This window comes from Triturus cristatus, chromosome 6, assembly GCF_964204655.1.
Source record: "Triturus cristatus chromosome 6, aTriCri1.1, whole genome shotgun sequence".
In the NCBI taxonomy this organism is placed as follows: domain Eukaryota; kingdom Metazoa; phylum Chordata; class Amphibia; order Caudata; family Salamandridae; genus Triturus; species Triturus cristatus.
Genome location: NC_140589.1, coordinates 635747163 through 635764225, shown reverse-complemented (window position 1 = coordinate 635764225; position 17063 = coordinate 635747163). Strand labels below are relative to the sequence as shown.

Here is a 17063-nt window from a genome sequence, read left to right as displayed (position 1 = left end):
GAGGAGGGCCTCGAACTCCTGTCTAGAGGGTCTGCAACAGTGGCAGCAGCAGCTACCAGGTGGAGCTGTGCAGCAAAAGGTGCAGTCCACTAGAAAGGTCAGTGGATTGCACTTTCACCACACATCAGCCGCCATTAAGTAGTGTGCATGGGGCTGGACAGCTGGAAGGCGGGAAATGCAGGAAATGCGGGGAGCGGAAAGGGTCACTGGAAGGAAATGGAGGATCACAGAGGCAAGGGTGGTGAAGAGTTCAAAAAGTGAAAAAGGCCTAAAGCAGAAAAAGGCAGAAGCAGTAGAAAGGCCAAAGAGACAGAGAAAAGCTGAAAAAATATTGCAGAATGGCAGTCCAGCAGCAGAGCAGTGACGCTCTACCACTAGACCAGTAGGGGTGAGACCCAGGTGGGAGCCTGCCGGTGGAGGATGGCCTCATAGTCCTGACCAGAGGGTCAGTCGCAGCAACAGGAGCAGCAGCAGCTACCACGCGGAGCTGTGCAGCAAAAGGAGCAGTTCACTAGAAAGATCAGTGGATTGCACTTTCACCACACAGAGGCCGACATTAAATTGTGTGCTGGGAGCTGGACAGCTGGGAGGGGAAATGAGGGGAGCGGAAAGGGTCACTGGAGGGGAATGGGCTACGGGCGATCACAGCGGCAAGGGTGGTGAAGAGTGCAAAAAGTAGAAAAAGGCAGAAGCAGTAGAAAAGCAAAAGAGGCAGAGAAAAGCAGAAAAAAAGCAGTGATGCTCTACCACTAGACCACCAGGGATGAGCCGCAGGCGGGAGCCTGCGGGTGGAAGAGGGCCTCGGACTCCTGACCAGAGGGTCACCGGCAGCAAGGTGGGGCAGCCGTAGCTACCAGGTGGAGCTGTGGAGGGAAGGAAGCAGTCCACTAGAAAGGTCAGTGGACTGCTGAAATGTATTCACTTAGAGAGCTTTTCAGCCAGCCCTCTTCATCCATTGATCTGTTGTGACATTCATATTTTTCTTCTGCCACTACTGCATACAGCATGGGGCTCTTGGTCAGCCCACTTCAGCCATTGGATAACTTCACTGTGAGTGACAGCATCCTCCCATTTCCCAAAGAGCACATCCACACACAAAGTAGAAACTTTTAGTGGTAGGGACTGCCATGGCGATGTGTGCTTTTGGAGACCAAAAACATATTTTTGCTTTCAGCCAATGTTTTTATTTTACAGTAAGGGCCCGGCAGCTTTCCCTAAGAATTACATTTTTGAAAAAAACGTTACACAACATATCCGCTGTTGCTTGGAGACAGCAGAAGCTGCTATAGAAAAGGAAACGTTCTTATTCCAGTGGATGCTTCACGGTATGAGGGGAAATAGGAAAGGTAAGATTGTTTCTTGAACGAAGCATAACTCGTTTTACCAAAAACATGAATCGGGGGTGGATATTTTTAAAACAGAAACGAGATGTAAAAGAGAAAACGCAACATAAACTGACATTGTTCTGCGTTGATGCGAGTGGTTGTCTCAGGTGTTCTGGCTGCACGGGAACCTTGCACCCGGGCAGGTGAGGAGTTTTACGCGGCCGGGTGGCAGGGGCTGGTAACTGCCGGCCCATTCCTGGAGGCTAACCAGCCCCCCGTGCATGTAACCAGCACCTGGCCCCCGGTTCCCCAAGAAGAGGGTGGAGCAGAGAGAAGGGAGGGACCAGAGATAGGAGTGGAGGGAGGAGCAGCTCCCCCTCCTCCCAGGCAATGCTGGCCACAGGCGCGAGCAAGCGCGCGGCACCGACTGCTGCCGTCCCCGAGGAGCGCAGGTTGCGGCCCGGCGGACACCCGCAGCCCCGGCACCCCCGCGCGGTACAGAGCAGACCGCCTGGGACCACCGGCGCGCGCAGCCCGGCCTCTGCCTGCGCCGCGGCATCCCAGCCATCTTCCCGACACCTGCTGCCGAAGCCTCTGAGGTGAGCGCATCACGGCATGTTCAGTGAACGGAACCGCAGGACCAGGCATCCGCTGCGGGGTTGAACCCGGAGCGGCGGGGGTAGGAGGGTGCTAACAGGGAGCAGTGACAAGTGTCACACGCAGTGACAGCGAGCAACGAACGGAGCAGTGACAGAAAACGATGACAGTGAGCGCCGCAAGAGCTGGGCTGTGGTGAGTGAGTGAGGACAGTGACCAGTGATGATGCCCTGATGGCGCGCGGTGGCCAGTGATAGTAAGCAGTAGCGCTGCAGTGACAGTGAACGTGAGATATTGCACTACAATGCTAGTGGGCACTTGCATCGCAGTAACAGTGAGCTGCAGTGCGACAGCCAGAGAAAACGGCGATTGTGCACTGAAAGTGAATAGCGCTGGCATGGCAGTAGCGGTCCCATAGTACTACTTCAGCATTGGTGAACAGTGAGAGTAGATACTGGTTTCGGCGCTACAGTGGAGTTTGCAGTGATAGTACACACCAGTACTATAGTGGTAGTAAGCAGTGGTGGAGCAGTGATAACACATTGACAGCAGGTCACGGCTCGGCACTGACAGTCAGCAGGGGGGAGGGAGAGGGGAGAGGCTGGTTAGTGGTGAAGTTGTAGTGGTTGAGGCAGTGACTGCAGTCATTGGTGATGTGGCGTTACAGTGCTGTAGAGCAGGGGAGAGGGCAGTTGCACTAAAGTAGCAGTGGTGTTTAAGTGAAAATCCAGTGGTGCAGCAGTGACACCGATTAGTTGCTGAAATAGCGGTTTTGCAGCTGTGAAATCACTAGATGCCATCGAGGAGTAGTTTTGTCATTCGAATTCGCACTGAGAATGCTGTCACAGTGATAAAGCAGTGGTAAAACCCAGGCAGTAGTGTTCCAGCACAAATGAGCAGTGTTTCAATACTGACATTTTGCATCTGCGCTGCAGTTAAAAAGAGTGTTGTTACTGCAACGATCGCAGTGGTTCTGGTTGTCAGACAGGAATAGCGTTTGGCGAATCCGTGAGCAGCTGTGCCGTAGTGACAACATTGGTGGTGGTGCAACAGTATTACAGCGACAGCGAGCTGCAGTGCACTGAAAAGCGTGTTTCAGCGAAAGTGAGCAGTGGTGTTGCAGTATTCGTGAGCGGTAGTGAAGGTTTGTGTTTTGCTGCAATGAAGATGACCGAGAGGTGCTGCAGCAAGTATGCAGTGGTGTGGCTACAGTGACTGTAAACAGTGCTCAACGTGACAGCGTCCAGGGCCTTCATAGAGACCGCTGCAGTGCTGCAGAAAATACATCCTAAAAAAAGAGACTGCGCAGATAGGGGAGCGTTATAGGGAATCCTGTTTGATCCTCACTTCTAGGAAACTGTTGGCAACAGTTCCCCTCAGTAAAAGGAGTCCCAACTAGGCAGTGTCATGACTACCTCCGTGTGCGTGAGAGGTGAGTGCGCACCGCGCACATCCCTGTCAAGGATGGGCCTGGAGGAATCAACCTGAGTGTTATTCATACACTGGCTTTACAGTGTGGGCCTGCGCTCTGGTCTGAGGGTGAACCAGGGGAAGTAACAATGGAATGGTGCGTTGTAAACTCCGTGGTTCCTCGGCAGCATTCATTTTCTTACTTTACTACTTGGGCAGTAGGTTTCCTCTTGCCCCTCTCCCGCCCTGAAAAAAGAAATATATTCACACTCGCAAGTAAACTATATATTATCACACCTGTTTGACTGTTTCTTTGTTAACATGGACTCTACTAAGCATACGGTCAATTTTTACTCACCAACTTCATAAGACTAATTCGATCGAGATACGGGGGACAGAACATCAACTCTCTAGAAAGGAGCACAGATCTAAATTGAGGATTGTTAACTTGCTCAACAGAATAAATAACTTGTAGTTTATTTAATATTAGATTTTTCTGATGGCATAGACAGATCTGTTGTGCAGGCGCGCACAATCCCTCTGTCACAACATGACTGGTTATTGCCAATAGTATGTGCTGAAATGTGGATGATATACAGATTGTACCAGAGCTCCTCAGAACAGAAGATTCTCACATCGGCCCCTTTACTGACGTGAGCAATTCATTCCCAACAACAGAGCGTACGAGGCTTCCCTCTTTCAAATAAGGCATTTTTTGATTCATCTGTACAACTGTAATACTTTTTTAGCAAGTAAGGAATGGTTGCTCATATAGACGTAGAGCCCACCTTACCAGGCTCTACCGGCCATTAAAGGCCCACTCCAGCGTTAAAGGCCTGAAATGAAGGCGAGAGCCTTTAACAAGGGAGCGAGCCTTTAATGGCCAGTAGGGAGGGGTCTTAGGCTATTAGAACATTCCACCACTAGAGGGCAGAATGTTTTGATTTGTAAAACAAAGGCCTCATGGAGCCCTAGGGGTTTGAAATCCCCTCAGGCTCCATGAGGCCTTTGTTCACAGCTGTGAACAAAACATTGGAATGTTGGTGCTCCAGGCTTCTAACAGCCATTAGAAGCCCTGAGCCTTTCATTGTTTTCAATGGAGCGCTCAACATTCCAATGTTCTAATAGGTGGTAAATTGGGGCTAAACTGTTATATATGTGGAAACATACCTTTCACTCTTACTTAGAACATTTTTGAACTGAGGGCTCTTTTAAATGCTTGTGTCTATGGGGCTGGTTCCAAAAAGTTTAAAGTTTTCCCTCGTCACTTCCTTATCAAATAGTCCATTGCTACATCAATCGGCATTTGTAAAGCACAGCACTGTCACCCCTAGGGTTATCTGGGCGCTGGGAGAGCCTTGTCTCTGTTGAAAAGCCAGGTCATGATTTTCTTACTGAAGTCCACCAGGGAGGGTGCTGTTCGGAGGTGGATGGGTCAGGTCTTGGCAACGAAGTTGGAGAAGGAGCATCCCCCGCTGCAACTGATGTAGGGGTGTGGGCGAGTGAGGCAGAGCACTAGGGTCTTGCGGGTAGGTGGAAGTTAAGTTGATGCAGGATGGTCCTTGATCGTGTGGAGCTTTGTATGCGTGCTTGAGAAACTTTAACTGGCATCTCTTCTGGATGGGGAGCAAGGGGAGGTTTCTGAGGTGGGGGTGATGTCAGTCCATTTGCGGTGGCCCAGGATGAGTCTGTTTGAGGTGTTCTGTATGTTATGGGGTCTTTTGAGGAGCTGGGTGGAAATTCCAGGGTAGAGAGCGTTGCCGTAATCGAGATGGCTGGTGACGAGGGCCTGTGTCATGGTCTTTCTGGTGTTGACTGGGATCCATCTGAACATTCTGTGGAGCATGTGGAGGGCGTGGAAGCAGTAGGAGGCAACTGCGTTGACTTGTCGTTTCATGGTCAGTTGGCTGTAAAGGATGATGCCAAGGTTGTGTGCATGCTCTGTCGGTGTAGGTGTTTGTCTGAGTTCTGCTGGCCACCAGCTGTGGTCCCATATGGAGGCGTTCTTAACGAAGATCAATACTTCTGTTTTGCTGGAGTTGAGTTTGAGGCAGTTGTCTCTCATCCATTTGGCTACGTTGGTCATAGTGCTCACTTTGCCACTGGATTCAAGCAAGCCTGGCTGAAGACGGCTGAGGCACAGGGTCAGACTGATTTGCATATGGCCATGTCTGAGCTGGGTTGGCAGAGTGGGCTAAAGAACGGTGATGGATTAAACCCAGATCAGTTGACTGGGGGTGAGTGCTTGCAATGTACAACACTCCGTCCATCATTTCCTTTGGTTTTTGCTTTGTTAGCCATAAGTTGGCAGGGTACGCTCAGACGTGAGTCCCTTGCTCACTTTGCCACTGGACTCAAGCAAGCCTGGCTGAAGACGGCTGAAATGCCAGAAACCGGTCCTAGGAAGCTTGTTTCCGGTCCAGGGAAGACATGGCCTGGCAGTTCGGGCTGGACTGTTCCCATGAGGCACAGGGTCAGACTGATTTGCATATGGCCATGTCTGAACTGGGGTGGCAGAGTGGGCTAAAGAACGGTGATGGATTAAACCCAGATCAGTTGACTGGGGGTGAGTGCTTGCAATGTTCAACACTCCGTCCATCATTTCCTTTGGTTTTTGATTTATTAATCCACCCGAATACTTTATTAATCCACCTGCCTGAGCCAGTTGCAGTATGGCTACCTGAGCTTGAACTTTCAGGGGCACACAGATGAATTTGTAATACTGTTAAAGTGTCTTAGATCATTTACAGTGTTTGTTTTATGTGGCAGCAGCACAGAGCGGAGGAGGGCAGTCATATGTAGTCCAAGCACCTCCCTTTAGTTTTGTGTTTTGGTGCACTTTGGGGTTCTCAAAGCAACACTGATCTACTTGGATTTTTAGTTGTGGGCTTGGTGGTATAGCTGGTGCTTGATCAGTCAGTCAGTCAGTCAAATAAGCTTTAATTCGGTTTGTATAAATACAACCATATAAGCTGAACAAATAAAAAATACATAAAAAAAAATAACATGACATATAATCCAACAACATCATGGACAGATAGTTATTCCTATACAAACCCTAACTTAACTTGCATTGAATGGTGAGACATAATTGATACATCCATATATATACATATTTAAAAAGATAAGACATTGTAATATTAAGTCATTAAAATCTTTGTCAGTAGCTATCACCATATAGGTGGAGAAAATGGGTGGCTAGCATAAAGTGACTTGAGTATAACAAAATGAGTGCAACTCATGATAATAAAGTGACTTAAGCATAAAATAAGTTATTTCCATAAAATGACTTATACATAACTATAACATCAAAGCAAGGCACAGTTAACATTTATCATTAACAGATAGTTATGGATTTCCTAGCAGCTCTACATTTTAAAATGTATAATGCTACATGGAAACAAATATCCCAGCTCTGAAGGGAACAGAGTAGGTTCATGGCATATGCTGTTAAACGGATGTTATATTTTAAAAGAATCGGTTTCAGGTAAAATTTCCTCAAGAATATGTAAAATTTACAAAATAACAGGAAATGGCAACAACTTTGTTTGGAAATGTTGTCACACGGGCATTCTTCGCTAGAACCAGCCCCAATCACAGGGAAGGATACGAGATGGTGTACGATACCCAACCTTAAACGTACAAGAACAAATCGGTGTGATTTCCTGGTCACTTCCACCAAATATGACTGAAGGCCTTTTTTTAGATTAAGCTGCCTATAAAACACAGAAGTCTTGTGAGTCATAATCAACTTATTCCTTTCTTCTGTTTTATAAAGAAGGAATGTGTCTTTAATTTCCTTCTTAGAGGGTAATATATCACAAACAGAATCTTTAGAAATCTTAATTCCAAATAGGATATTATACCAGAGGATAATATAATTCAGCCATGGAATACGGAGATGGAAGTCCAACTTAAGACAGTCCTTAATTACGGACTGTGTGAACTCAGTTTCCTTTTTGTTCCATATTGAACGCCATAATAATAAAGGGCGTAAAGCAGCCAAATCTGATAAATAATTAAGGCCTGTTTCTTGATGAATTAAATCAGATGAGGCTGCAACTGGGACACATAACAGACGTTTAAGGAAGGTATTTTCGTTAATTTGCAATTGGACCATTGGAGAATGGCCCCATAAACCAGCTCCATATAAAGCCGAAGAAACGCATCTTGCGTTATATATGGTTATCATATCTTTTATTCTGTACTCCCCTATTTTTGACGCAAAACGGAAAATGCCATTAGAATTTCTGGTCATTTTGTGAACAATATTTCCTTGCTCGTTAGACCATTTGCCATTAGCCTCAAAACTGATGCCTAAATAACAAAAGGTGTCAACTGCTTGTATCTTCGAGCCTTCAAGAAAAAAGGACCGCGATGATTTAGGTTTTCGCCCACAAATCATGGTAAAAGTTTTTAATTTATTAATCAGCAATTTCCTGTCATTAATAAAACCAGTAAAAGCATCAATTAAACGTTGTAAACCCAGAGGGGTGCGTGAAATTAGGACGGCATCGTCCGCATTTAACAAAATGGGCACAACAGTATTATCTATTTTGGGGGCATCAGCAGGGGTATTATTTAAAATCTCGGCAATTTGATTTATAAAAAGATAAAATAAAATGGAAGCCAATACACACCCTTGTCTAATGCCCCTTCGCACAGTAAAAAAGGGGGTTCGCTCGCCCATAGGTCCATAACGTACACTACAAGACAGTTTCTCATATATCCTGGCTAGGAAAAACACAATCTCCTTTGGAGCCCCATATTCAAGTAATACTGACCAGAGGAGCGAATGGTCCACTAAGTCGAACGCACTGCTCAAGTCAGCGAAACATAGAAACAAATTTCCCCCTTTTACCACTGTATATTTATTGATAAGTAATTCCAAATTAACACATTGTTCAATGGTCCCAATGCCTTTCCTAAAACCGTATTGGACTGGAGTCAATACATTGGATTCTTCGGCCCATATTTCCAATCTTTTTAGAAGCACCCTACTTAGCACTTTTATTGAAGAATCAAGCAGTGAAATAGGGCGATAGTTGCATGCTTCAGAGCGCGAACCCTTTTTGTAAAGTGGAACAATTAGAGATTCGGCCCATGATAATGGAAAATTTCCTGTGGCGGCAGCATTAAAAATTCTTGCAAGGATTGGTGCCCAGAGATCCATTTCATCCTTATATAGATCGATCGGAACACCATCCGGGCCGGGAGCCTTTCCCCCTTTGCTATTTAACAGTCCCTCACGCACCTCCTCAACGCTAATTGTTAATGGTAATAAAGGCCATGTAAAATTATTTGTTAAAAGAGGAAAAGTTAAAACAATCTGTTCGGGATTAAAAAAAATTGAAAAGTGCTCAATCCATTCAGTGCAATTAACATGAGACATCAACTCAGGGATACAATCCTCCTTTAGGAAGGGGCTGTTTACAATTTCCCAAAAAAGTTTAATGTTGTTCAACTCACTGGCCATGGTTAGTTTGTCCCAGGCGTCTAATCTCAATGCCTTTTTTTGTGCTAAAATAGCTTGTTTGTAATCTTTACGTAGTTTACAGACAAGAGATTGATTGCGGGGTTTAGTCCTTAATGCTAATTTTAGGTTAGATAAAATCTTGGCGCATTCAGAGTCAAACCACTTCTTACTATCCTGTCTAGAACCTATGGTATTCCTGGTTAAGATATTTCTTATCACATTATTAATATTAGCGAATTCCATACAGAGCTTTCCAGGGGTAACCTCCTCACTGAGGCAGTAATTAATGCTATCTCTGCATTTACCAATCACGTCCCGTTGAATCTTTTGTGGGTCCAGACCAGTCCATTTTATTCTCCTACCATTCGGTCTAATGGGGAGGATATCATTGATTGTATGGGTAGTGCTAGTAATTCTATTTCCCCAAGCTAACAAAACTATGGAAATACTATTGTGATCACTAACCACCTGTTCGGATATCCAAAGATTCATATAAGGGCAGTTCTTAGAGAGTAGGATATGATCTATGTTGCTACTAGCTTCCCTACCAGTGAATGTGGGACATTTAAGGTTAGCCTCATTTATAGTACAATCCAACAGCTCAAGATCGAATTTAGCCATTAAAGTGTTGAGGGTTAGACCATATTCGCAATGGGGGAAATGCAACATGTCATCCTTAGTCCCATCAGTGGTTGAATAGGTTTTCAAATAACCACAAGAATTAGTGAGTGTAGAGGAGCATGCTTGGATGTTAAAATCACCAGCCCACAAGACTGTAGCCAATTTACTGAAAGTGTTTAGAAGCCTGTCCAACTCCTTTTCCAATGGCACTAAACAAGCTCCTCTATTGTTCTGAAAATTATTATTGTAAAAATTTATTAGCACCAAGGGCCTCATGTAGGTAAATAAATTTTACCGTTTCTTAAATACCGAGCCGTACCGAATCGGTAAATTAGAATCGGTAAGTTATATGTAGGTAAAAAATCGGTAACAGTTACCGATTCGGTAACATTCGGTAATCACGAATCGGAATTCACCGATTCGGTAAATACCGAGGTGGTATTTACCGAATCGGTAAATACCGAGGTGGTATTTACCGAATCGGAAAATACCGAGGTGGTATTTACCGAATCGGAAAATACCGAGGATACTACCACCTTCCCTTTACTAAGAAGCTAATATTATTATTATGCTAATAGAAGGTCTCCTAGGCTTGAATAGGGGACCCCATACCTCAAAGATCAGCTTAGTGAAATCACATCACAGGAGCATCAGGAGTCTTCTCGCAGGAAGGGTCGTCTTCGGTCTGAATCATGAACATGATGTCTGTGATATTAAAAGCACCAACTTTCAGGTATTTGCAGCTGCGCGTGTGTTATGGCTAAACAGTGGGTCGATCAACCTAGAGTGGAAAACATGCATTGTGTAATATTCCAGACTGTTCGTCACACCATGTACAGACCAAGGTCGCTGCGCAGAGCTTGGGATGGTAACAACAGATTGCTCTCGTGTGAAGCAAGTCTCGAGTCAGCAGTTTATTTAAGAAATAACATGTAAACGCAGTGTCGTGTGCAACGACCAAAAGATGGCTTTCTAACATTTAACGTGGTTATGCTAACTTAACAATGTATGTACGTATTCAGGGAGAACTCACTACACGCCCCCTTGATCGAAGCACCATTCAATAGGCAAGAAAAGAGAGAACGCAGAGTTCAGTTTCGTCAGAGCAGAACAAGGCGTAACCAATGCTGCGCCAAAGTCCGAAACTACAAAAAATAGCAGCATAGAAGTCATAAAAAAAATGCAAGTATATAATAAACCTCAAACCGACCATCAGGAAGAGAAAAATGAGAAATAAGAGAAATAAATGTTGCGCCAGGGTGCTGTCCAGTAGCACAGGCGCAATGGACGACAGTCCAGTTAATCCATGAATGTATAGGCAGCATATGTGGCCACTGCTTCCAACAAAAAATCGTTTGCAGGGCCACTGAAAGTCTCAGCCATCCAATTAAGTAAAGAAAAGGAACATACGTGTTCTCCAACCATCGGAGCCTCTAGCACAATCAGAGGGCACCCGGAATGTTCCTCCAAATAGCTCATAGCCAAGAAGTCGTTGGCGGCCGCTGAGATGTCCCAATTACCCAGGATACCATGCGCCGCACCACAGGCCATAATCCGGACACCAGAACAGGCCAACTCGTGAGACACTAAGGGCCTCATCAGTCGATCGAAATCCGGCACCGGAGACACCATGTTGGTCAAGCACAAATCCAGAGGCCATTCAAAGGGACAATCCAGGCAGTGAAATACAGGTTGTACGCAGGTGAAGTAGGAATACCTGAAGGATAATCCATAAGCTAGGCTCAAAGTCGCCAATGGCAAAGTACCATAAAAGTCAAGCATCCTATCACGAAGAAGATGCAGACGGGACAGGTGCTCGTGTGGCACAGAAGGAGCAGCCATTCCGGAGTACAAAAAGGAAAAGCAGCACACCTGCCACTAGCGCCAGAAGCAGCGGGACACCTCCAAAGATGCTCGAGAAAAGTGAATGAAGAAATGCCGGAATCACACCAAAAATAGTTTGGAAAGAGGTCACGAGACCCGAGCCCACAAGTTTAAAAAAATGAGCCAGGCCGGTCGTGGACGAGGCATTGAAAATAGTATGGATCAAAGAGCCGAAATGCAGGGGGAGGTCAGTATTCAGAAGCGCCTGTACCTCAGTGCGCGAATTAGCAACGTGAAGGACAAATGTTTCACGAGAGGAAGTCAAAGGCACCTCTTTTTGGGACAATAGCGCTCTTATTCTGCACAACTTGTTGAACTCTGCTTTCAAGGTTGGAATCGAAGGCCAGATGGAAACATCCAGCCGCCCATGCGGGGGTGGAAAAAGAACATTATTGCAGCAGACAACTTTCTGTCTGTAGATGCGTTCCTCCCGTCGCCAAACCCTCAGTCCTGCTGCCTGTAGACGTAGGCGCCTTGCAATGACATACATAGCGGCCATGTTGTCCACGCTGTTGCATTTTGGGATTGCTTATATGCACTGTTGATGGTTACCACCTGCTTTCAATCCGTGTTAATTACCGACTCTTATTTACCGATTTTCTTTGATTTCTTGATTACCGAGTGCTCCTACATGTCATTTTAATTTTTACCACTTCATATTTACCACTTCATATTTACCGATTCGTTAAGCATGTATTCGGTAAATCTGATTCGGTATTTTAGAATTCGGTAAATATGATTCGGTATTTACCGCCTCATATTTACCGAATAGTCGTTTTTGGACTCCTACATCTCACTTGTCTGAATACCGGTCGGTAACGGCATATTTACCGAAAATCGGCCGTTACCGACCGGTATTTGGCTACCTACATGAGGCCCCAAGTCTTTACCTTGCGGAAAAGATAGTCGTAAAACTTGACTATAATTGTCAATAGGTAAATAAGTTAAAACTTTACAACCAATCAATTTTGTAGAAATTAGCAACATTAGGCCACCCTTCGCTCTACCCATTAAGGAGGGGATGGCATTTACACAGTATGAGGTATAACCCTCTATTGAAATAGATTCTGTACTCCATGTTTCTTGTAAACACATGATATCGGTGCCACAAGTAATAAAGTCTTGCCAGAAGGGCGTCCCTAATTTATTTCGAAGTCCTGCAATATTCCAGGAAGTCAATGTGTATCCCTTTTGAGTTAATGTACCTTCCTCATTAGTCAATATTATAGACGCATCCGTACACAAAGTAGATTTAACAGAAGTATCAACTATTTGAGCAACAGGCTCATTGTCACCATTTACCCCCGATAACTTAATTATCGAAAATAGATCCATGCACAATCCTTCATTATTCTCCCTTTGTATAGGAGTCAGGTTTGGTGTCCCATTCCCCCCCCCCCCATCTAAAATCGCTACAGATTTTGTATGTCAATCAGTGTCCTCCATTGAGGTCAGACATTGAAACCTATTGTATAATGGTAGTGGTGGTAATAACTGATGAGTTGCCGAATCCATTGGCGGCCAATTGTTACTCACATAATGGGAAATGGGTTTCATGACATGATTGTTAACCAATGGATGTCTATAAAAATAGGCGAGTGGCAACCAAGTAGTATTAAATTCCCAGTGAGAAGGGGGAGGGGCTCTGCGTAGGACTTTATGTGCCCAGAATGGTGATCTAAAACTAATAATAATACAGTCCCCATTAAAGTTCTTGGTTGTGGGGCCTATCCATCCTACTCTCTGGGTGAGTAAGATCTGTTCTGCATATAAGGTTGGTAAACCACAATTATTAGTTAACCAATGAAGAATTTTGTTTTTCAGGGTCTCATTGGTCTCAAATTGCCCCTCCTGTAGCCTGGGGACATTACAAAGGACCACAACATACGCTCCACATTCTGGGGGTAGATTCATTACTGATGGTACATTATCACTTTTATAATCAACAAAATGGAATGAACTCTTCGATTGGTCTGGTATTTGAGACCCATGTTTCCCAGTATCTTCCCTAGATGTTACACCCTTTTCCGTCGAAGCTTTATCTATACCTTCACTAATCCCTATGCCAGGAGGGCGACTGTTGCTGTTACCAGCACTTACAGGCAAAGTACTTGGGACACTTAGTTGTTTATCAACCCCCCTTGGTCTTGCCTTTGTCTTTGCCTTTGTGCCCTCAGATACACACGGGACAGGAACGGGGATAAGTGAGGGCGTGATCCTATTCTGGTTAGTGTCAGGTATAGGGACAACTAATTGGGTTGAAATCGACTTAATTGAATGTAGGATTGACTGTACATGTTGATCAATAGAATTAACCCTAGCTTCAAGGGCCCGGATATTCTCGTTAATAGGCCCTAGAAAGGTTGATACAAGTACGTCCAATCTTTCCCAGAAGCCATCAGAACTGGCCTCTTTGTTGATTCTATTTGGCTGGGCATTAGTAACATCAGACTGATCTACACATGGCTCTACTACAGGTAGATTTGGTACCGCTTTGGAATGGCGACCATTACCTTTACCCTTGGGTTTAGATACCTTCTGCTCTTTATTATTTTGTTTTTGTTTATTTTTAGCCTTTTGTCCTCTTGTTTTGACTGGTGAAATAATAACAGGGGATTGTACAGTAACAATAGGTGTCCCAGTGGCACTATTGCCATCAACATCAATGATATCATTGGTCAAAAGCTCCTCCTCATTCGAGACCTGCTTCTGAAGTACAGGAGTGATGGACAGTCTGCTTGCTGGAGGAGTGTGATCCAAAGTCAAAGAATTATTAGGGTTAATTAACTCCAGGTTGGTATTAGTTCCTGGAAGTTCAGGTAAACCAGCATAGGAAATCATTAACATAGAGTCATAAGAATTGCCCAAAGTTGTAGATGCATTCTCAGGTAAAATAGGCGGGACTGATCCAATTGGAAGTGAAAGACGTCTTTCGGTAGACTCTATTGCTGAGGCAACTACCCCTATAGTCTTTTGCAGCATTCTGTCAATTGCTGTTAAACTTGGGAGAGGGTTGGTGGATGTTTTGTTATGTCTGGTGTTAGGTCGGGGGTGCGTAGAATCATTTTTGCCCATGGCAGAAAAGCGTGGCAAACAAATGTACTTTGATGAGTAGCAACTCTTACCTCCAGCACAGGTGCTACAGCGCGTTACAGACAAAGGGGGTGGCCCAGCCCTGCCTCTGTCTGCCACAGCGCGCGTCCGCGAGGCGGAGGGAGCTGCCCTCTTTTCAGCCTCTCCGGCGCGGGAATCAGGCAGTGGGCGGAGTCGCAGGGCAAGCTGGGAATTGTGGTCCGCACCGCTCCGCGCGATGTGAAGGCACGGCGGCGGGTGCGACCAGGACTGCAGGGCTCCGCTTCGATAGTACCAGGTAGGCAGACTAATGGTCAGTGGCAGCGTTTCCTCCTCCGAATCAACAGTGGCTCCGTAATGCTTCCCCGCTCCCCAATTTGGGGTTCTCAAAGCAACACTAATCTACTTGGATTTTTAGTTGTGGGCTTGGTGGTATAGCTGGTGCTTGATCATATGGGAACCATAAACAAGAGATTTCAGGGTACTTCTGAGACAGGAGCTTGGGGTCCACCCATACAATAATTCCCCTGAGAACACAATTTGATTGGGCCGAATTTGAACGTTTCCAATAAAAAGACTGCTTGCATTGCTCTTTTAGGCTTGTGCAAAGCTTAAACGTGATACAGCAGGACTGAGCTGGTTATGGTGGCAGGTCAATGATATTGGCTATATGCTTGATCTGTCTATTATGAACTGCTATGATAAAAGCACTAGGTCTGACATATTTATTGTGAAAAGTATATTTTAAAGTTAATAGGCATTTAAGTGTGGCTTTTCATTACTTTATAATAAAGGATACATATATTTTATTTTACATGGAATCTCGCACATTACTGTAGTGGTCAAGGATTTTAGAGTTGGTTACTCTGTTTAACAAACCTTGGCTAAAGGGGGTTTGCTCTATGAGAATCCTTGTTAGGCTGTGTTAGGAGAGATAGTAATATGCACAGCCAGCTGTAATTTTGCGTGCCATTCTATTTTATGATTGAGTGCCTGAGGGTTGCCTTGTGGAAAAGTTTAGGCTCAATACTGTAGGCCTGAATTGGCTATAGGCCTCATTGGTGCCCTGGGAAATGTTATGTCTGATGCCATAGGTCTAGTCTGCTTATTGTGAAACGTTATGACTAGGGCCCCCGGTTTTATGGTATTTATTTTTGGGACATTTCCGTCTGTATTTATCCATATTTATTTTTTGTCAACTTTATCTGTATTACCCATATTTATTATGTGAAAAAATAAAGCTGAAACTGGTATGTTTCCACATTTATTTAACCAATAAATATGCAGTCATGCTTGAATGTCTGCCAGCTTTCAGTGTTATGAACACCCGCAGAAGATAAATCAATGCACTTATATGAAAATATGCACATATAAGCATCTGTCTTGGGCATATCTACTGCTGTTTAAGCCTCTTTACTAAATTTCCTTTTTCTTTTTAACCCCCTTACCTATCAATCTACTCAGTTATTGGCCTGGCAGTTATGGCATAGTGTGCATAGAATCACTCAAAAAGCACACAATTTCCGTTTTTATCCACATTTAAAAATAAATAAAGGCATGAAAATAAATGGGTTTCTGTCTGTATTTATCTATAAAAATCAGTAAAAACGGAAAACAGGGAGCCTTAGTTATGACAGAGGCCCTTGGTCTTGCTTATTTATGGTGAAACACACATGTTAAAGACAGTAAGCCTTGAACGGTTGGTTATCACATCGTGTTACAGGCTACAGACGAGAATTGCGTCACATATGCTCTCCCAGATTACTGTAGTAGGCAATGGTTTTGGCATTGGCCACCCCCTCTGACAAATGTGAATGTGATTATTCTTGTTAAGCCCTGTTGAGAGGGGTTGTGTATTGTTATGAAAGCTGTATTTTTCTACATATTTGTACTTTTATATCTGCGAGCATGAAGGCTGTTAGTTTATGCACACTTGAATTGGACAGAGTTGGAAAGGTGTAGAGGGTATAGCTTTTATCGGTTCATTTGCAAAAGTATTACCACATTTCAGGGATTTGATTTGTTTAGCATGAAATGTTATGTCAAAGCCACTAAGTCTGACTTATTTATTGCGAAAATCATGTTAAACACAATAGGCTTTAAGGATTGATTGCTAGTAAAACCGATAGGCTGGAATTTTGTTACATATAATTTCCCAGATTACTATATAGGCCTGGTTGTTTATAATGGAACATTACAATAAAGAGAGTATGTCTGTCATGTTGATTGTGAAAAGCATAATTTAAAGTCAATGGGCATTTAAGGGTAGATTGTTAGTATTCTACATTAAAGCCTACAAATAGGTAACATGTTACATAGAATCTCACAGATTACTGTAGTAGGCAAGTGTTTTGGTGCTAGTTACCCCCTCTTACAATCCATGCAGGGGTTTATGATTTACACTGGCAGAATCCTTGCTTGGCACTCTTAAGAAAGATAGTATTTTGATTGGCAAACTGTAATTTTGTTTATCATGTAATATTACGTCTGTAGGCCTGATGGTTACCGTGTGGGAATGGTTAAGTTCCGTGCCTCAATTGGTTATGGTGACAAGCCAATGATGACAACTAGAGGCCTGATTAGTTCACTAGGAAATATATTTCTGATGCCACAGATCTGATCTGTTTATTATAAAAAGTTATAATAACACAGCGGACCTGTCATTTTGATTGTACAAT

General features: G+C 44.2%; 1 protein-coding gene across 2 annotated transcripts in view; it reads left to right on the top strand.

The window, feature by feature from the left end:
* Positions 1-1710: 1710 nt before the first annotated feature.
* The window catches only part of KLHL32 (kelch like family member 32), an 816038-nt gene continuing 800685 nt past the window's right edge, over positions 1711-17063 (top strand). Inside the window, exon 1 of one of the 2 annotated variants that reach the window (XM_085611126.1) lies at positions 1711-1924. The gene's annotated coding sequence lies outside the window, so the exon portion shown is untranslated. Of the gene's footprint in view, positions 1925-1949; positions 2118-17063 lie in introns of those variants that run through there. The other variant, XM_085611127.1, reaches the window with a different exon arrangement.